This window comes from Rhinopithecus bieti, unplaced genomic scaffold (assembly GCF_001698545.2).
Source record: "Rhinopithecus bieti isolate Rb0 unplaced genomic scaffold, ASM169854v2 scaffold_23868, whole genome shotgun sequence".
NCBI lineage: Eukaryota > Metazoa > Chordata > Mammalia > Primates > Cercopithecidae > Rhinopithecus > Rhinopithecus bieti.
Window position 1 is genome coordinate 185482 of NW_016811202.1, and position 21809 is coordinate 207290.

The following is a 21809-nucleotide window of genomic DNA, read 5'->3' on the forward strand; positions in this document are numbered from 1 at the left end:
AAGCTTAAATGAAATCACCTTTTAGACTCAAGTCTGTAGTTAGCAGCTAGAGCTTAGTAGGTACTTGAAGTCTGAGTACATTTGGAAGTTTAATCTTGGTATCTGCTCAAGTCTTCAAAGATATTAACTGGAAGAATTGTCATTTGGTAGCACATTTTGGAAGAAATGATTGATTTTTTTAAGTGAAACAGTAATTCGGGTGTGTGTGTGTGTGTACATAAGGAGAACAGTACAATTCCTCAAACAGTAATTTGGGGAACTTCACTGAGATAGAATACATAGTATAGTAAACATTTAAATGAAAGTCTTGTCCACTCCATTCTTATTTCAGGTTAAGATTTTAAGTTTTTTTTTTCAGTTTTTAGAATCTACCTTTGTTCCTTTGCCAGCTATTTCCAATAGTGGGAAAAAACTCACCTGGAGAGTTTTAGGTAGTGCAGAACATTGAAAAGAAGTAAAGGCATGAAGAAACATTTTGGGACCCAGCAAAATGATAGATCCCAAAAGGGACAGTAAAAGCATTTTATGGTTGCATGAAAGTCCTAGATATTTTACTCTGGGGAAAGTAAATGGTATAATGGAACAGCTGGCCAATGGACTTGCAGTCAGAATCAAGATTCCTATCTGAACTTCGCTCCATTGAGCCTGTGACTTTGAGCAAATCACTTAACCCTATCAAATATCATTTTCTCATTTTACAAAACTGATAAAAGAATGGTTATGAGATTTAAATGGCATGATGCATGTGAAAACACACTGTGAAGTACCTGGCAAATATTAGGTACTTAATGAAGATTAGTTGAATTGGAATCTAATCAAAATAAGTTTAAAAAAAAAAAAAAAGCAAAGCTAACCCATTGCTTGTTGTGGCTTCCTTACCTGTGGTGATTAGTTTTATCTGTGAACTCGGCTAGGCTATAGTATTCACTTATTTAGTCAAACACTTACCTTGGTGTTGCTATGATGGTATTTAGTAAATGTGGTTAATATCTATAATCAATTGACTTTAGGTAAAGGAGATTACCTTCAATAACATGAATGGCCTCATCCGATCATTTAAAAGGCATTAAGCGCAAAAGCGAAGGTTTCCAGGAGAAGAAATTCTGCCTTATGTTTGCAGCTTCACCTCCTGCCTGAGTTTCTAGGGCATGGGAGGTGGGGACGGGGGCAGTTAAAGCTTTATTTTGGGAGGTCTACTTGATTCCTTACTTTGGTGGACTTTCCATTTCTCCTTTTCTCCCTCCCTTCTTTCTTCCTTCTTTGATTTGTTTTTAAATTCAGGATTTTAAGATGTTTTCTGTGGGAGGTTCAATTGGATTATCTATATGTCACATATCCTTAACCTGATGCTTTTGCACATGCTGTTGGCTTGTCATTTGTCATTTGTAACTGCATTATCTGAGTCAGTGGGTATCTCTTTAAACCTTGACTGATTACTTCTTAGAGAATTAGGTGCTTTTTCTATTTCCCTTTGAGGACTTTCTATTGACTAAAGGATAAAGACCAAATTCTAACATGGCATGAAGAGCACTTCTTTTTTTTTTTTTTTTTTAGATGGAATCTTGGGCTCTGTTGCCAGACTGGAGTGCAGTGGTGCGATCTTGGCTCAATGCAACCTCCGCCTCCTGGGTTCAAGCGATTCTTGTGCCTCAGCCTCCCAAGTAGCTGGGATTACAGGCATGCCACTACACCCGGCTAATTTTTGTATTTTCAGTAGAGATGGGGTTTCACCATGTTGGCCAGGCTGGTCTCGATCTCCTGACCTCATGATTTGTCCACCTCAGCCTCCCAAAGTGCTGGGCTTACAGGCATGAGCCACCGCGCCTGGCCAACGTTTCATTTTTTTAACATGAAATTTTTACATATACAACAAAGTTGGATGAATTCTTCAGTGAATATCCATTCACCCACTAACTAGATTCTACCATTAACATTTTATTACACTTGTTTTTATCACACACTGATTTGTTTTTCCATTCCTTTCTCCGTCCATCAGTTCATTTTATTTTTGATACATTTTGAAGTAAATTGCAGACATCTGTTTGCTTTCCTCTAAATACTAAAGCATGTCATTAAAGTTTAATTCCTTGTTTTTTTCTTTTGATGTAAAATTTACATTCAATGTAATACACAATTTTTTTTTTTTTTTTTTTTTTTGAGATGGAGTCTTGCTGGGTTGCCAAGGCTGGAGTGCAGTGGCATGATCTCAGCTTACTGCAACCTCCCTGTCCCAGGTTCAAACAATTCTGCCTCAGACTCCCAAGTAGCTGGGATTACAGGTGAAGACCACCACACCTGGCTAATTCTTTTATTATTAGTAGAGACGGGGGATTACAGGCATGTGCCACCACACCCAGTTAATTTTTCCATTTTTTTTTGTAGAGATGGGGTTTCACCATGTTGGCCAGGATGGTCTAGAACTCCTGACCTCAGGTGATCCTCCCACCTCAGCCTCCCAAAGTGCTGGGATGACAGGCTTAAGCCACTGCACCTGGCCTGTAATACACAAATCTTAAGTTATTTTTGCTAGATTTTGAGAAATGCATACACCTATGTAACAACCTCTATCAAGATGTGGAACTTTACCATCCGCCAGGAAAGTTCCCTCATGCCCCTTCCCTGTTAATCCCTATCTCCATCTTAGCCCTTCTTTCCAGCGTAACCACTGTTGGCTGATTTTTTTTCCCTACCATAGATTAGGTTTGCCTGTTCGAGAACTGCATGGAAATGGACTCATCTAGTATTTACTATTTGGGGTAAGGCTTCTTTTGTTCAGCATGTTTTTGAGATTCATCCATGTTGCTATGTGGTAGGAATCCACTGTGTGAATATACCACAGTTTGTTAACCCGTTTTCCTGTTGATGGACACATGGCTGTTTTTAGGTGTGGGCAATTATAAGTAAAGCTGCTATAAACATTCTTGGGCAGATCTTTTTGTGGATATATATTTTCATTTCTCACAGGTAAATGCTTAGGATTGGAATAATTGGGTCATAGAGTATGTATATGTTTAGTTTTATTAGATACTGCCAGACCTTTTCCCAAAGTGGTTGTACCATTTTACACACAGAGTATCTGATCCACATCTTTGTCAACATTTAGTGTCAGTCTTCCAAATTTTAGTCATTCTGGTGGATGTATGGTTGTATCTCATTGTGCTATCCAGTTTATTTTTAACTCTTCAGTCTTTCTTATTTCGTTTCCTTGCCCTACTTACATTTCACTCTTGCCAAAACAAGCTATTTACATATACATTAATACCCCGTGCACTTTTTATTGTTCATATTGTTCCCATGAGAGGTAATAATAAATTTGTTTTAAAATCATGAAGTTTGTGATGGTTATTCAGCAATAAATACCTGAAAACTGTGTCTGAAGTTGAGTTTTGAGAAATTTTGATTTTCTATTGTGAAAACTCAGAGTATGTCATATTATACCATGCCTTTTATTCTTAGAAGATGAGACTAAAGAATAAAGGTTAGTACTTTTATAAGCCCATCTGAAGATAACAAAAAATTTTATAAGCATCGTTTTATTTATACCTGCAATGTACTCAAGACTCAAAAGAATTATTTTACCCAATGAAAGCAAGTAAGTACCTCAGGGTTGAAATAATTCAGTTATGAAGCTGGAAAAAAATCTTTGACTCATCATAGGTATAGATGCTTGCTCTAACATATGTTCTTTAACTTTTCACAGCATGCTGCTTTTAACAGCAAGTAGGACTGGCTAGAGTCAGAACTCTAAAACTATGCATGTTAAAATCTTGATGCTGCTCTAAAAGCTGTGTTTTTATGATCTTCATTCACTTATTCATTTATACAAAATGATAAGGAGAGATTCTAGATAAGATACTTTTCCTGAAATGAAACATTATGGTTTCTAAGCTATTTCACCTTCTGAGTAGCAGTTTTCCTTTTTTTCCCCCATTTCTTTTTTTAAGCAGATATGAGGGCAATTTGACTTTGTCTTCTGAAATCCCATTGATTGCTAGAGTTGATTCAATTAATCTTGCCAATCAGATGACTGTTTTGTGTTCAGAAAGTTCAACCTAAAGGTTGACAAATGAAGAGAATTATGACCTTAATAAAGGAGGACAGTCCTTTGGTTAAGAGCACCCTCTGTGTCCTTCCCTGATCCCATCTTTTTCCTTTTCCTCTGGAGATAACCAGTATACTTAATTTAGTGTTTATCATTTCCTAGCTTTTACCACTTTGCATTCCTAAAAATATACTATTTAAGTTTGCTTGTTTTATATTTTATATAAGTGGAATTGTACTATGTGTACATTCTTCCACAACTTGCTTTTTTTTGTTTTTTAACACAAATTGTGCTTGTTAGTATCATTCATGCTCCTGAGAATTGACTGTGTTGATGGATGTAGATTTAGTTCATTTATTTTTGCTGTTGTTTAGAATTCCACTGTATGAATATATTCATTTATCCATTCTTTAATCATTGGACATTTTGTTGTTTCCAGGTTTTTGCTATTACAAATAAGGCTGTTGTGAACATTCTTGTGCATCTTCTGGTACACAGAAATGTAAGGGTTTCTGTATATACGTAGGAGTGTAATTGTTAGAATATAGGTCATGCTCATATTCAACTTTAACTTTTAGGTTGGTGCAAAAGTAATTGCGGTTTTTGCCGTACTTTCAATAACAAAAGGCTCAATTACTTTTGCAGCGACCTAATAGAAGTTCTCGAATTTTTTGGTCTCATGACCCCTTTACACATTTAAAAAGTATTGAGGACCCCAAAGAGCTCTGTGAGTTAAATCTATTGGTATTTACTGTATTAGAAGTTAAAACTGAAAAAAATTAAATCTTTATTAATCCATTTAAGATTTGTATTTGTGAGAAATGAGATTTATCCATGTGTTGTATCAGTAGTATCTTTCTTTTGATTGCTGAGAAGTATCCCATTGTATGAATGTAATAGTTTGTTTATCTATTTTCCTATTGACAGGATACCTGGGCTGTTTCCAGTTTTTGGCTATTATGCATAAAGTTGAACATTCTTAAACAAGTCTTTCTGTGAATGTATATTTTCATTTTTCGTGAATCAATGCCTAGGATTGGAATTGCCAGGTTAAGGTTGGTTTATGTTTTAGTTTTCTAAGAGCCTGTAAGACTTTTTCTCCACAGTGATGTATCATTTTTCATTCTCATCATGGAATTTTTAGGTGCTCCACATCTCCAACAATGTTTGATGTTGTCATACTTCTTAATTTTATCCATTCTGGAATGTATGTAGTGGTATCTCATTGTAATTTTAATTAGCATTTACCTGATGTCTGATGATGTTGAGTATATTTTCTTGTGCTTCTTGGTCATATGTATATCTTCTTTTGTGAAGTATCTTTTCAAATCTTTTGCCCATTAAAAAAAATTAGATTGCCTTTTTATCATTGAGTAATAGGGGCTCCTTTCATATTCAAAATATAAGTTCATTTGCCAGATGGATGTTTTGTAACTATTTTCTCCCTGTCTCCCTACTTCATTTTTTTAAAGGAGTTTTTTTGATGAGAAGTTGTATATTTTGATGAAGTCTAATTGATCAGCTTTTTCTCTTACGGTTATTGGTTTTCTTTTTTTTTTTTTTTTTGAGGGGAGTCTCGCTCTGTCGCCCGGACTGGAGTGCAGTGGCCAGATCTCAGCTCACTGCAAGCTCCGCCTCCCGGGTTTACGCCATTCTCCTGCCTCAGCCTCCTTAGTAGCTGGGACTACAGGCGCCCGCCACCTCACCCGGCTAGTTTTTTGTATTTTTTAGTAGAGACGGGGTATCACCGTATTAGCCAGGATGGTCTCGATCTCCTGACCTCGTGATCCGCCCGTCTCGGCCTCCCAAAGTGCTGGGATTACAGGCTTGAGCCACCGCGCCCGGCCGTTATTGGTGTTCATAGCTTGTCTATTCCCATGTTTTCTTTTGGAAGCTTTATAGTTAATTGCTTTGTATTCAGGTCTATATCCATCTCAAATTTATTGTCACATATGGTGTAAAGTAAGGATTGAAGTTTATTTTTTCCTCATAGGCATATCCAGTTATTTTAGCACAATTTAACCATGTAATCTTCAAGTAGAAGTTTCACTTCTTTCTTTCCAATCTTTATGCACTTTATTTCTTTTGCTTACACTATTGCACTGGCTAGGACCTCCAGGGCAATGTTGAGTAGAAATGACATCATGAGTGAACATCCTTGCCTTTTCCTGATTTAAAAAGCAAATAATTCATTATTTCATTATTAGATATAATGTTAGCTATAGGTCTTTTGTAGATATCCTTTATTTGATTGAGGAAGTTCTTATTGAGTTTTATCATGAATAGGTGTTGGGTTTGTCAAATGTTGTTCTTGTGATTTTATCCTTTCTGTTAATATGATTGATTGATTGATTTTTGAATGTTGGATAAACTTTGTTTTGCTGGCCCGCTTAGACATTATATGTTATCCTTTTTATGAGTTGCTGAATTTAATTTGCTTGTATTTTGGCAGGGTTGATTTTGCCAGGATTTTGCATCTTTGTTCATAAGAGATATTTTCTGACATTCGTTTTTTGTTAGGTTTCTTGCTTCAGGTTTTTAAGTTGTGTTTTTCAAGGAAATTTGTTCATTTCCTCTAAATGGTTGAATATATTGTCATAAAATTATTTCTGACATTTCCTTATTGCTTTATTAATGTCTGTAGAATCTGGGGTAACTCTGTTCTTTCATTCCTGAAATCAGTAATTTGTATATTCTCTCTTTTTTGATGATTAATCATCCTAATGGTTTATTTGATTTTATTATGTCAGTGGAACAACTTTTGGCTTTGTTAATTTTCTCTACTTTATTCTTATTCTGTTCTTATTTTTTTCCTTCTACTTATTTTTATTTAACATATTCCTTTTTTGGCTTCATGAGATGAAAGCTTAAAACACTGATTTTAGATCTTTCTTTGTTAATAGAAACATTTAAAGTTGTAAATTTTTCTCTTGGCGCACAAACTGTTTTTCCTCTGTGCTCACAACACAATCAACACAGAAGATTTCTGTGACCAGATGTGTGGGGATTTCTCCCCACCAACAGAAAAGCAATCAGTTTTGCAGTGGACACTAGCTGGGTATCTTTCAGTTCAATTCTGACACTATCTACTTGGTAGCACCAGATCCACAGGTTGAGGGCTCAGTCCCACAAGACTGTCCTCTACTTCCCAATGCCAGTCAGAAGCCCCATGTTGTTTTACTTGTGTTTCTGATTAACCTGCTATAAATAGGATTAGATTCAGATTCTTCTTGGCCTCTCTGTGCAGCATTCCTTCCTCCAGGGTATGGGATGGGGCCCCTTCTGAAATGGGGGTCTTGTGATCTACCATCAGATATAGTAGCAGAGAATTTATTTATGTCCAGCTCTGAGACAGAAAGGTGAGGGAAGATTAGAGTATATTTTTTAGTTTCTGTGGACTGCCATGGGGAGAAACAACAAGGACTATGGGAGCTATAAGCCAGGAACTGTGGATGAAAACATATATATATGTATGTATGTTATGTATGTATACTATCACAGTACTCCCTAAGCTTATTGTGCTGGTATTTGGAGGTGGGGGCTTTGAGACATAATTAGTTCATGAGGATCTACCCTTATGACTGGGATTAGAGCCCTTGTAAGAAGATGCCAGGGTGGGGTATGGTGGCTCACACCTGTAATACCAGCACTTTGGGAGGGGGAGGTAGGCGGATTGTTTGAGCCCAGGAGTGAGAAACCAGCCTGAGCAACATGGTGAAACTCATCTCTACAAAAATGAAAGAAATTAGCCCTGCATGGTGGTGCACACCTGTAGTCCCAGCTACTTGGGAGGCTGAGGTGGGAGGATTACTTGAACCTTGAAGGTCAATGCTGCAGTGAGTTATGATTGCACCACTGCACTCCAGCCTGGATGACAGAGTAACACAATGTCTCAAAAAAAAAAGAAGTAGAATTCCTGAGCAGATAACAATTTAAATGTTATTAACAGGGCAACAAACTGTCAGGTTTATCTTTGGTTGATATGGTTTGGTTTGGATCTATCATTTTATTATTGTAATTATACTAGCTGTTTTTTGTTCTTCTCTTGCATTTTAACAAATTATGTAAATATTATTTTAGAATTAAAATATTTTACTATTGCCTTTTTAGTCATTCTTCTTTGCATTATTTATTTAGTGGTTACTCTAGGGATTACAATACATGTCTTTAACTTTTCACAGCCCACTTCATGGACCACTTTATGAAAAATGTAGAAGTTTGCAGAATAAGGCAACTATATAGGCTCATATCTTACCTACCTTGTTCTTTATGCTATAGTTGTTATATATATTACATCTATATGTTATAAACCTCCAAATATCAGCATACTAAAAGTAAACAAGTTATAAATCAGTTAAAAGAAAAAGGAAACATTATTGTCTTTTGTAGCTTACCATTTCTGATGCTCTTCACCTTTCACCCTGATGTCTGAGGATCTGCATTTCCCTCTGGTATCATTTTCCTTCAGCAAGTTGAGCTTCTCATATCTATAAATTTCTATATTTCATTACATTTTGAAAAACTTTGATCATTATGTATTCAGATTTTTTTCTGCTTCATTCTCTTCTATCCTTTGGCTCCAATTACAGCTATGTTGCATTGTTTATAGGTTCATTAGGATCTCTTTAGGATTATTTTGTAAAAAATCTTTTTTTTTTTTGAGATGGAGTCTCGCTCTGTCATTCGGGCTGGAGTGCAGTGGTACGATCTCAGCTCACTGCAAGCTCTACCTCCTGGGTTCCCGCCCTTCTCCTGCCTCAGCCTCCCGAGTAGCTGGGACTACAGGCACCAGCCACCATGCACGGCTAATTTTTTGTATTTTTAGTAGAGATGGGGTTTCACCGTGTTAGCCAGAATGGTCTCGAGCTCCTGACCTCAGCATCTGCCCGCGTCGGCCTCCCAAAGTGCTGGGATTACAGGCGTGAGCCACCGCGCCCGGCCCAAAATCTTTTTTTCATTCTCTGTGCATATACATATTGGGTAGCTTTGATTGACCTATCTTTGTGTTCACTTAGTTTTTTCTCTGTCATTTGTTTGTCTGTTAGGTCTATCTGGTGAATAATTTATTTCAGATATTTTATTTTCAGTTGTAGAGTGCCCACTTAGTTCTTCCTTATTATTTCTATCTTTCTCCAGAGATTTCCTATCTTCTTTTATTATTGTTAGCATATTTTATCTTAATTCCTTGAGGTTAGTTATAGCAGTTTCTTTAACATCCTTGTCTGCTTTCTCTAACATCTAGATGATCTTGGGATCAGTCTCAATTGATACTCTTTTGTTGATAGAGTAAGAACCATTTTCCTGGTTCTTCATATGTTAGGTAATTTTAGGCTTTATACTGAACATAAAGAATGTTAAATTGACCAGGCGCAGTGGCTCACGCCTGTAATCCCAGCACTTTGGGATGCCAAGATGGGCGGATCACGAGGTCAGGAGATCGAGACCATCCTGGCCAACACAGTGAAACCCCATCTCTACTAAAAATACAAAAAAATTAGCCAGGCATGGTGGCGGGCACCTGTAGTCCCAGCTACTCGGGACGCTGAGGCAGGAGAATAGCGTGACCCTGGGAGGCGGAGCTTGCAGTGAGCGGAGATCGTGCCACTGCACTCCAGCCTGGGCAACAGAGCAAGACTCAATTTCAAAAAAAAAAAAAGTTAAATTGTGGAGATTCAGGTATCTTTGTTTCTTATGAGTGTTGTTTCTGTTATTTTAACTGGCATTTAGTTATCTTGACTGACTTGACTTGAACTGTACACTCTTGTTTCTTGGCCAGCATCTCATTTGTCTTTAGCTGGACTTCTTTCAATCTGTTATATGCGCATGTGGTTCATGGTTCAATCAGAGACATGGGCAGACAGAATTTAGAGATCCCTTCTTTGTTTTCCCTTTCAAGATTCTTCAGTTCTCTTCAATGCCATATTTTTTTTCTGGCTTCAGTGTGCTGGTTCCCCAGGCCAGCAAACCTGTGGTGTTACTTTTTCCTGTTTCTTATGTACTGTGTCAGCTGCACTTATCCCAAGGCTACAAGCTGCGAAAATGGGAATTCACTTTGTACAGTCGTACACACTTCTTGAAATGTGTACTCTGCATTAGAATTTGTCAGCTTCTTACACTCCGGTGCTTCCAGATAATCTTTTTTTGTATTATCCTAGATTTTACCATATTTTTCTGAGGGAGAATTAGCTAGTAGGGCCTTATTCTGTCATTGCTGGAAGCAGAAGGGTATATGGACCTTTTTACTGTGTTCCGTTTCTCCCCGCATTATGTCCATGTTTTCTTTAGATTCTTGAACTTACTTGTAATAGGTGATCTAAAATCTTTGTCAGTTTCATCACTGTCATTTTGGCATTGCTTCTTTTGAATGATTTTCTTGCTTTTTTTTTGAAGACTGAGTCTCACTCTGTCGCCCAGGCTGGAGTGCAGTAGCAAAATCTCAGCTCACTGGAACCTCTACCCCTCTGGGTTCAAGTAATTCTCCTGCCTCATTCAGCCTCCCTAATAGCTGGAATTACAGGTGTGCACTACCACAGTTGGCTAATTTTCATATTTTTAGTAGAGACGGGGTTTTGCCACGTTGGCCAGGCTGGTCTCGAATTCCTGACCTCAAGTGATCCGCCTGCCTCGGCCTCCCAAAGTGCTAGGATTACAGGTGTGAGCCACTGTGCCCAGCTGATTTTCTTGCTTTTTAACTTGTTTAGCAATTTCTGTTTGGATGCCAGACATGGTAATGGGATATCGTTGAGTGAATAGATTTTGTTGTCTTCTCTTAAAGTGTGTTGGATTTTGTTCTGGCCAGCAGTTTGATTCTGATCAGCTGATCCCTTTCAAGGTTTGTTTTAAAGCATATTTTGGGAGTGGTTCTAGAGTTGTTGTCTTTATTCTTTTGGTAGTTTTGCTTTGTTACCAAAATGGTCTAGGATCTCTACTGGATGGTCTAAGTGTTCAGCATGATCACTGTGCTCTCTAGTCACAATGTGAAGGTCTCAAACCCTATGTGTTATGGTAGTTGTTTGGTTTACAGCTCTATAGTAGTTATTTCTCCCGCTATTAGTTCTTCTCTCAGCCTAAGAGACTGTGAGCATGTGCAGTTTTTTATTTGGTGGTAGACTTGAAGATTCCTTGCAAAGTTTGGGAGCTCTTTCTCCACAAGACTGCTGTGCTATGCTTGGATTTTTTTTTTCCTTACACCAAAGTCTAGAAATACTTCCTCCAGAAAGCTGAGTTTACCTCATTTATTTCTCTTTTTCTCAGGGATCACATTGCATAGAATTTGTCCTCTTTTATACTTGTTAACTGCAAGGGAAAATCCAGTCCCAGTTACTCTGTTATGGCTAGCAGTAAAAGTCCCCCAAATCATTGTAGTGTTCTTATGGTCATTAGTTTTAACATCTATTGGATCAAGCCCATTGTGATGTTGAAGTCTATCGGGGGAACCCGTCCCCAATATTTCAACATATGTTCTTTCTATTTTCCCTAAGTGTCAGCCTGTCTGAGAAATACAGAGAAAGAGTACAAAGAGAGGAATTTTACAGCTGGGCTGCTGGGGGTGACATCACATATTGGTAGGTCTGTGATGCCCACTTGAGCTGCAAAACCAGCAAGTTTTTATTAGGAATTTCAAAAGGGGAGGGGGTGTATGTACAGGGAGTAGGTCATAAAGATCACATGCTTCAAAGGGCAAAAGGCAGAGCAAAGATCACATGCTTCTGAGGAAACAGGACCAGAGCAGAATCAGAAACTCCTGATAAGGGTCTGTGTTCAGTGGTGCACATACTGTCTTGATAAACGTCTTAACAAAAAACAGGGTTCGAGAGCAGAGAACTGGTCTGACCTCAAATTTACCAGGGCTGGGGTTTCCCAATCCTAGTAAGCCTGAGGGTACTACAGGAGACCAGGGCGTATCTCAGTCCTTATCTCAACCGTATAGGACAGACACTCCCAGAGCGGCCATTTATAGACCTCTCCCCAGGAATGCAATTCTTTTCCTAAGGTCTTAATATTATATTCCTTGCTAGGAAGAGAATTTAGGGATATCTATCCTACTTGCATGTCCGTTTGTAGGCTCTCTGCAAGAAGAAAAATATGGCTCTTTTCTGCCCAACCCCGCAGGCAGTCAGACCTTATGGTTGTCTTCCCTTGTTCCCTAAAATCGCTGTTATTCTGTTCTTTTTCAAGGTGTGCTGATTTCATATTGTTCAAACATACGTGTTTTACAATCAATTTGTACAATAGTGGTCCTGAGGTGACATACATCCTCAGCTTACGAAGATAATAGGATTAAGAGATTAAAGTAAGACGGGCGTAAGTAAATGTAAGAGTATTATTTGGGAACTGATAAATGTCCATGAAATCTTCACAGTTCATGTTCAGAGACTGAAGTAAAGACAGGCGTAAGAAATTATAAGAGTATTATTAGGGAAGTGATAAATGTCCATGAAATCTTCACAATTTATGTTCCTCTGCTCTGACTCCAGCCGGTCCCTCCATTAAGGGTCCCTGACATCCCACAACAAAAGTCTTTTCTAACTCTACTGATTTGTACAGGGGAGCATGTGAAAGTTGCTTCATCTATTAAACATTAAGATAGGTGTATTAAAATCTTCTACCATGTTGGTGGATTTGTTTTATTTTCTTCATTATTATTCTGTTAGTTTTTGCTTTAAGTATTTTGAGGCTATGTAATTTGGTGCAAATATGTTTAGGATTATGATGTCTTCCTGGTGAACTGGATTCTTATTTTTAGTTTTTCTCTTTTAATTTTTTTTGAGACAGGGTCTCACTTTGTTGTCCAGGCTGGGGGGCAGTGGCACAATCACAGTTCACTGCAGCCTTGACTTCTTGGGGTTAGCTGATTCTCCCACCTCAGCCTCTGGAATAGCTGGGACTACAGGCACATGCCACCATGCCCAGCTACTTTTTTGTATTTTTAGTACAGATGGGGTTTCGCCATGTTGCCCAGGCTGTCTCAAACTCCTGGGCTCAAGCAATCAATCCACTTGCCTTGGCCTCCCAAAGTGCTAGGATTATAAGTGTGAGCCACGAAGCCCAGCCAGATCCTTCTTCTTCTAATGCTTTTTGTTTTAAAGTTCCTTTGGTTTGAAGTATTTATATATTACTGTTTCTTATTCTTTACTTAAAACCTTTCTGCATTCTTTTTTTTTTTTTTTTTTTCGAGACAAGAGTCTCGCTCTGTTGCCGGGGCTGGAGTGCAGTGGCCGGATATCAGCTCATTGCAAGCTCCGCCTCCCGGGTTTACGCCATTCTCCTGCCTCAGCCTCCCGAGTAGCTGGGACTACAGGCGCCCGCCACCTCGCCCGGCTAGTTTTTTGTATTTTTTAGTAGAGACGGGGTTTCACCATGTTAGCCAGGATAGTCTTGATCTCCTGACCTCGTGATCCGCCCGTCTCGGCCTCCCAAAGTGCTGGGATTACAGGCTTGAGCCACCGCGCCCGGCCGCCCTTTCTGCATTCTTATGTGTTATTTGCATGTACTGTATGCTAGGCACTTATTTTAAGGGTACCTGGGATTTGTTTTAATCAGGTATAGTTAGACACAGAGACACAGAAATGACTGTCATGAAGGAAGAAGTTTGTTTTTTTTTTTTAAATTTTACTTTAAGTTCGGGGATACATGTGCAGAACGTGCAGGTTTATTACATAGATGTGCATATGCCATGCTGGTTTGCTGCACCCATCAACCCGTCATCTAGGTTTTAAGCCCTGCATGTATTAGGTATTTGTCCTAATACTGTCCCTCCCCTTGCCCAGGAAGAAGTTTTTATACTCAGTTTCCTAGAAACAGGAGGAATAACACACCATGTAGGGCCACTTAAGAAAGCACCAGGGTCAGTCGGGGGGCAGAGGAAGTAGGGGGAAACATGGTCATACAGCTTTATTGTGGTTTCTGCAGGAAGGAACAGGCAAGGCATTATGAGTAGGCTTAGGCTTGGCTAGTTTTGAGTAATTTCAGTGGACGCTGGGATGTAGGGGCTGCCACTAGTTGTATGGTACGTGGCCTGGGATGATTTGGGTAGGGGAATAGTGGCCTAGAGTGTGAGAGTCTGATAAATGAGGTAGTTGGGACTATGGGCTCTGGACTGTTTGGTTTGCATATGGAAGGTGCACTCCTTTGCTACCTGGCTAGCTCTGGGAGGAGCGATTCCACTAGGGTAAGCAAGGCCCCATATACCAAAACATGAAATACAGAAACCAGAAAACGTGATTATCATAGCACTGTTCTAGGTACTTGTTGATAATGGCAGTGAGGAAAGCAGATAAGAAAGCCGTTGTTGTGAACATGCATTCTATTGAGAGAAGATGACAAATAAACGGTTAAGTATATAAGTGGTTGCTAATTGTGATAAATGCTGTAAATAAAACTAGGTAATATGATAGAGAATGGCTAGAGGACTTCTTTAGATAGGGTAGTTAAGGAAGGCGTCTTTGAGTTGGTGGCATCTGGTATAAGCCCTGAAGAATGAGATGGTATATGTGGTAATCTGGGGTAATGATGTTCCAGACAGTACTGCAAATGGCCCTGTGGCTGGAATGGACTTGGTTTGGTCTAGGAACATTGGGAAGATTAGTGTTTTGGGAATGATGAGCAAAAAGGAGAGTAATTAGAAGAGATAGGCAGGGGTTGATTGTGTTAGCCTTGTAGACCATGGTAAAGAGATTGGCTTTTATTTTATTTGCAGTTGAAAGCCTTTGGAGTGTTTTCAGCCAGGGGAGTAAACTTTTATACTCAGTTCAGAACAAGTCAGGTACGAATACCATTAACAGTATAACACTTGGGAGATATATTAGCATGCTACAGTTATATGATCAAAAAGGAAGATGTTGTTAAATTGGAAATGTTTTCATGAAACAAATGGCTGCAAAGGAGGATTTTGATCATAGTGGGGGACTAGGATTGATGAAGAATGAGAATGGAATTTTAAAGGAGAGAAATCATACAAAACAGGCCTAGGTACTCAAGGTACTGTGGGGGTTTTGCTGTTATTGTTTTTGAGACAGAGTCTATGTGGCCCAGGCTGGAGTGCAGTGGTGCCATCTTGGCTCACTGCAACCCCCGCCTCCTTGGTTCAAGCAATTCTTGTGCCTCAGCCTCCCAAGTAGCTGGAATTACAGGCATGTGCCACACCTGTCTAATTTTTGTATTTTTTGTAGAGACGGGGTTTTGCCATGTTGCCCAGGCTGGTTTTGAACTCCTGAACTCAAGCAATCCTCCCACCTTGGCCTCCCAAAGTCCTGGGATTACAGGCATGAGCCATACCATCATGGGTTTTTAAGTATAAGAACTTACTGTCAAGAACAATATATAAAATTTAAGAATGATCAAAATAAGTGATGACAAAAATAGGTATAAATCCTGCCCGGGCAACATAGTGAAACCCTGTCTCTACAAAAAATACAAAAATTAGCTGGGTGCGTGCCTGTAGTCCTAGCTACTTGGGAGGCTGAGGTAGGAATGTTGCTTGGGAGGTTGAGGCTGCAGTGAGCCATGATCATGTCACTGCATTCCAGCTTGGGTTACAGAGCAAGACCCTGTCTCCAAATATATGTATATGTCAGATAAGGTTTTTTATCTTTAACTTTCTAGAAAATATTTTCAGTCAGAGATTGGGAGACTAAAGATAGATTGGTTTTAAGGGGGGTAAAGGTTGTAAGAGTAGGTGATGAGAAAGCAAAGGAGAACTCAAAGAGAGACTGCATGAAGTAAATTTATATACCATGCATTAGATGGATGAAGAAAATGATCTTCCTAAAGTAAATCATAATAATTGGTAGCTATCATTTATAAAAGTATATAGTTTTCAAATATGTATATATATTTAAAACATTCAGAAAAGACATTGTTATAAAATATTTTTATAAAATATTTGTCCTGCTTATGTAATAGGATTGTTTTGAAGGTCAAATGAGGAAACTAATACAAATTGATTTTGTATTTCAAATCTTATTTTGAAAAGTGCTACCATTCAGAAGAGTATATATGAGTTTTTGTGATGCCCATGCATGTGCATAAATTGCATAAAACTTCTCCTATATGTCTAGAAATTACCATAACTAATTGAAGCTGTTTTGGAGTCTGTGGATGTTAATTACTATAGGTAACTTTTTTTTTTTTTTTTTTTTTGAGATAGGGCCTCACTCTGTTGTCCAGGCTGGAGTGCAGTTGCATGATCTTAGCTCACTGCAGCCTCGACCTCCCAGACCCAAGCCATCTTCCTGCCTCAGCCTCCGAGTAGCTGGGACTACAGGTGCATGCCACCACACCTGGCTAGTTTTTGTATTTTTTTGTAGAGACGGGGTTTTACCGTGTTGCACAGGCTGGTCTTGGCAGCTCCTGGACTCAAGTGATCCACCCACCTCAGCCTCCCAAAGTGCTGGAATTATAGCCTGCCTTGCTTATTATTGCCCTCTGTTAAGAGCGTCTTTTTAGGTTATATGTATGGTAAGCATGCTGTACAGCTAGCTTCATAAATTGCTCTGCCAGCTGTGAAACTGATACAAAGCTGTTGTGTGTAATCAATAAATAAATGATTTGCTTTTTTAAGATACTAGACAAAACACGGCATTAATTTAAAAAATGATCTGAAATTTAAGCTATATATTGAATGTATTCCTTAAAATCTATTCTGTTTCTTTTGCCTGGCATATTTTTTCCCCAGTGTCTTACTTTCAGTAATTATATTACCATATATTTATATATGGGAATACACACATTTATAATCTCACAGTTTCTATGGGTTAGGAGTCTGGATCTAGTTTAGCTGAGTCCTTTGTTTATGATTTCACAGGGCTGCGGTCAAGGTGTTAGCTGGGGCTGTGGTCTCATCTGAAGCTTAACTATGGAAGAATCCATTAGCAGAATTCAGTTTCCTGTGGTTATAGGACTGACAGGCTTCAGTTTCTTGTTGGCTTTTGGATGGAAGCTGCCCTTAGCTCCTGGAGGCTGCCCTTCACATATGGGACTACCAAAATAGGCAGACCACAACATAGGAGCTTGTTTCTTCAAAGCCAGCAAGGGAATGAGAGACTTCAGCAAGATGGGTGCTACAGTCTTAGTAATGTCACCACATACACATAATTGTGTGTCTCTTGTCACCTTGCCTTATTGTCTTGGTTGGCAGCAAGTCACAGTTTCTGCTTATACACAAAAGGAGGGAGTTACACAAGACTATAGATACCAGGGGATGGGGATCTGGGGGCCACTTTAGATATCTGTGTTTCACATACCTTATTTTTATATTTCCAAGTGCAGTAATTATTGTTTTCTTTTTACTTTTTACCCTGTGACCAGGTCAAGAAAGACCAGTGGTCTTCTTGTTCCTTTGTGCTAGTGGGTGTTTACTTTTCTATTTCATTTAGCTACTAAGTAGCCCCACAAGCATCTCAGCTCTATATAGATGATCTCAGATCCATTTCCTATCCTTGTGTGGTCCAAGGCCTCATCTCTCATTCCTGTGTGAGCATTGAAACCCAACCTCCTATGGTACTGAGACAGGCAACTCAATGCCTTATCTCTTGCCCTCATAACTGAGTTATTACTATATTAGTTTTCAATTGCCTCTTTTTTTTTTCTTTCTCCTTTTAAGAAGTACTTTTAGTTTTTTTGGAGCCCAGCTGTGCATTTAAAAAATATTATTTGTTTAATTTTTACAACTCATCTAGGTATTTGTAATGAGAGAATTTTTGGGTTTTCTGTCACATTGCTTAATAGCTATTTCTTTGTTTTCTTTTAGCCAAGGGTTTATTTCAATACTGGAAATACTAAATGTTATATACACATAGGTGTACTTAAAAACATATAAGTGCATCAGATAATCAGTATTAACACACATGGAAATATAGAGTTGAGAAGTATAGCATATGAAGACTTTCACGATCTGTCCCTTGATTCCCTCTCTAATGGCCTTTCTAAACACTTGCACTTTTGTGTGGTACTGCTTTTGTATTCCTGAACACAGAATGCAGCTCATAGTTTCATGTATTTGCATACATTATTGTCTTTGTCTGGAATGTTCTGCTTTATGCCTATCATCTTTCTTTATTTTGTTAACTCAGCCTTATTTCTTTTTTTCTTCTAAATTCAATTTTTTGTATTTTAATTATTCTCTTTTCATTTCTAGGGGTATTGTTTCTTTTTTTCAGATCTGCCTGGCCATTTTTGTTATTTTTTCTTCCTTGGTTATTTTTTCTTGCTATCTTATGTTTCTTTAAATATTTTTAAAACACAATATTTCATATTCATTAATTTCAATATATTTCATTTTTGCTTGTCTAATTCTGTTGCTTATTGTTTTGCTGATTCTCTTTTATGGCTGCATGTTTCCTCACGTATTCTTGTGATTTTTTTTACCATGAATTCATTGTCGTGGAGACTTGAGAAATCTTTGAGACCATCTTGGATTGTAAAGTCATGAGGGGAGGACCCCTGTGGTTTTGTTCATTGCTGTATCCCAGGGCTTATTACAGTGTCTAGTACATGAGACTCTCAATAAATATTTATTGGATGAACAAATTATGTGCCCACACCTTACAGACAGTACTATAATTATTTCTATGTATGTTTATTTTCTCTACTATATTGATGATACCTCAAGTTAGAGAACTTTTTGGCTTTAACAACATATCCCCAGCATTTAGCACAATGTCTAATATAGATTAAGTTCTCAGTAAATATTTGTTGAATGAATGAGGAGTTCATATTCTGCCCAATGAAATCTTCAGAATAAATAAGACTTATTTTGCCTGTTTGTCATTATAAAGTCATTTTAATAAAATGGAGGGTACTAGAGAAATGATGAAGCAGCGCATATTGCTCATGATTGATTAAAGCAGAACCATTTTCCAGACTGAACTCCAAAGTCACTGAAGGCTAATCACATTAACTATTCCTGTACTTATAGATTTCAAGGCATAGTGAGTATACAAAATGTTCAGCCAATAAATATGTACCAAACATCTACTATATGTACATTAGTTTGCAAGATACGTGAAAAATATATATATATATTTTTCCCAGTACGTTATGTGCTAGCTAAGGTATACACTTAAAAATGTGAAAAGGGTAAATAGAACACAAGATAAATGATTTATTATAGTAATCACTGAGTACAGTGGCTCACTCCTGTAATCCTAGCACTTTGGGAGGCTGAGGCGGGCGGATCACTTGAGGTCGGGAGTTTGAGACCCCTGGCCAATATGGCAAAACCCTGTCTCTTCCAAAAAATACAAAAATTAGCCAGGCAAGGTGGCGTGCGCCTGTAGTTTCAGCTACTCTGGAGGCTGAGGCATGAGAATCGCTTGAACCCAGGAGGTGGAGGTTATAGTGAGCTGAGATTGCACCACTGCACTGCAGCCTAGGCGATAGAGTGAGACTCTGTCTCCAAAAAAAAAAAAAAAAAAAATTACAGTAATAAAACAGTTGTCTTAAAACAGTGTCATTTAATCATATAGAATACAATTGAATACATTTTATAGAGGTTCAGATGAATCCAGTATTGTGATATTATACACACACACACACACACACACATATATATTTTCATCCACGGTTCCTGGCTCATAATTTTCATAACCCTTGTTATAGTCTTTTGTTGTAATGTTGGGACACTCTAGGCTTCAGAAGCAGGCCTCAGGAAACAGAATCTCTCTCTCTGATCTTCTGCTGCCCTCCTTTCACCTGACTAAGGCAGGACTCTAATCTGATAGTGAGTCATCTGACTGTTTATTTGAATCCTTTAAAATATTCTTTGTAATAAACTGATAAACACAAATAAGTGTTTCCCTGAGTTATGTGAGCCATTATAGCAAATTAATTGAACCCAAAGAGGGGGTTGTAGGAACCCCAACTTGAAGCCAGTTGGTCAGACAGTCTGGAGGTCTAGACTTGTGACTGGTGTAAAGAAGAGGCTCTCTTGTGGGACCAAGCCCTCAACCTGTGGTTTCTGAGGCTATCTCCAAGTAGATAGCTTCAGAATTGAATTGAATTGGAGAACACCCAGCTGCTGTCTGCTGTAGAATTGCTTGCTTGCTTGGTTTGTGGGAGAAACCGCCACATATTTGGTCACAGAAGTCTTCTGTGCTAATGATTGTTGTGAAGTGATTAAAATAGGAAAAAGCACACGAGTGTTGTTTTGTTTATACTCACAAGTTGCCAGAATTATATAGTTGGATTGCCTCTTAACAATTATTAGTATAGACCAACACTCACGATTGTATTTCTTCTGTTTTCTTTCTCTTCCTTTGCATTTTCAGCATGAAGGTTGTATTTCTTCTGTTTTCTTTTTTGTCCTTTGCTTTTTCAGCATGAAGAATACAGCTTCTTGTTAAAGGGACATAAGATTGAATCCAGATATTCCCATTTAGCAGCTATATTACACTGGAAAAATTTCTTAACCTCGTTGGGCCTCAAGTGTTCTAATATGTAGAATGAGAATGATAACACCTGCCTTATAAGGTGATATTTTGTATCAAAAGAGATTATGTAAATAAAGTCACTAGTATGGTTATAGGAATATAAACTCAATAGGTCTTGGTTCCCTTCTGCTTTATTCTTTCTTTCATTATCTACCCTGTGTTTTTTCCGCTTTCATTCTATTTTAAAAAATAAAACCAGGTTTTAAAATAATAAATTTAGTATTTAGATTGAAGCTTAATAGGAAAGACCATGCAAATATTCCAGTTATATGTGTGTGGGGGTTTAACAACACTGCTATTTTAGTTGGATCACAGAGAAACCTCTGTTTGCTGCTGTGGCACACTTGTCTTGGCTGACTGATCCCATTTTCTCTGGTTTTCTTTAAAGCAGTTTTTTTCAGACCTTTAAAAGCTGACACTCGGGCAGTGAGTACCCTGGAAAATAATATCTTGTTCCAGTAGAACTTGGCCCAAAGGATTCTGGTAGAACTAGCATAATTCATTTGAGAGATTTGAAATTTTTTAAAATTTAAAACTTCTGTTTTCTAGTCTTTAATTTTGTCTTACTGCTGAGGAACTTGATATAAATTTAACACTGTTTAAGAAATTAAGTTAAATTAAATAAATTCAGAAAGTCTTAGCCAGAGCAGTTCATCAAGAGAAAGGAAGGAATAAAAAGCATCCAAATTGAAAAGGAAGAAGTCAAATTGTCCCTGTTTGTGAATGACATGACCTTTATATAGAAAAACCTAAAGACTCTACCAAAAGCCTTTTACAACTGATCAATAAATTCAGTAAAGTTGCAGGATATAAAATTAATATACAAAAATTAGCATCTCTATACACAAACAGTGAACTAGCTTGAAAAGAAATCAAGAATGCAATCTTGTTTAAAATAGCTACAAACAATTACATAGGAATAAATTTAAGGAGGTAAAAGACTTCTATGAGGAAAACTACAGAATACTGATGAAGGAAATTGATGAGGATACAAACAAATGGAAAGACATCCCATGCTCATGAATCAGAAGAATTAATATTGCTAAAATGACAGTACTAGCTGGGCATGGTGACATGTGCCTGTACTCCCAACTAGTTGGAAGGCTGAGGCAGGAGGATCACTTGAGCCCAGGAGTTCAAAGCTTCAGGGAGCTGTGATCACGCCACTCTACTCCAGCTTTGGTGACCAAGCAAGACCCCATCTCTAAAAAAAAAAAATAAGTAAAAGAAAATAAATTTTATAATCAATATCCTTGTATTTGAATCCTGACTTTGCCATTTACAAGCTGTGTGATCTTGTATATATATATATTTTTTTTCTTTTTTTTCCTTTAAAT

General features: G+C 38.0%; 1 protein-coding gene across 3 annotated transcripts in view; it reads left to right on the forward strand.

The window, feature by feature from the left end:
- ACER3 (alkaline ceramidase 3) overlaps nt 1–21809 on the forward strand; it is a 159647-nt gene that overhangs the window by 13391 nt on the left and 124447 nt on the right. The window lies entirely within an intron of this gene.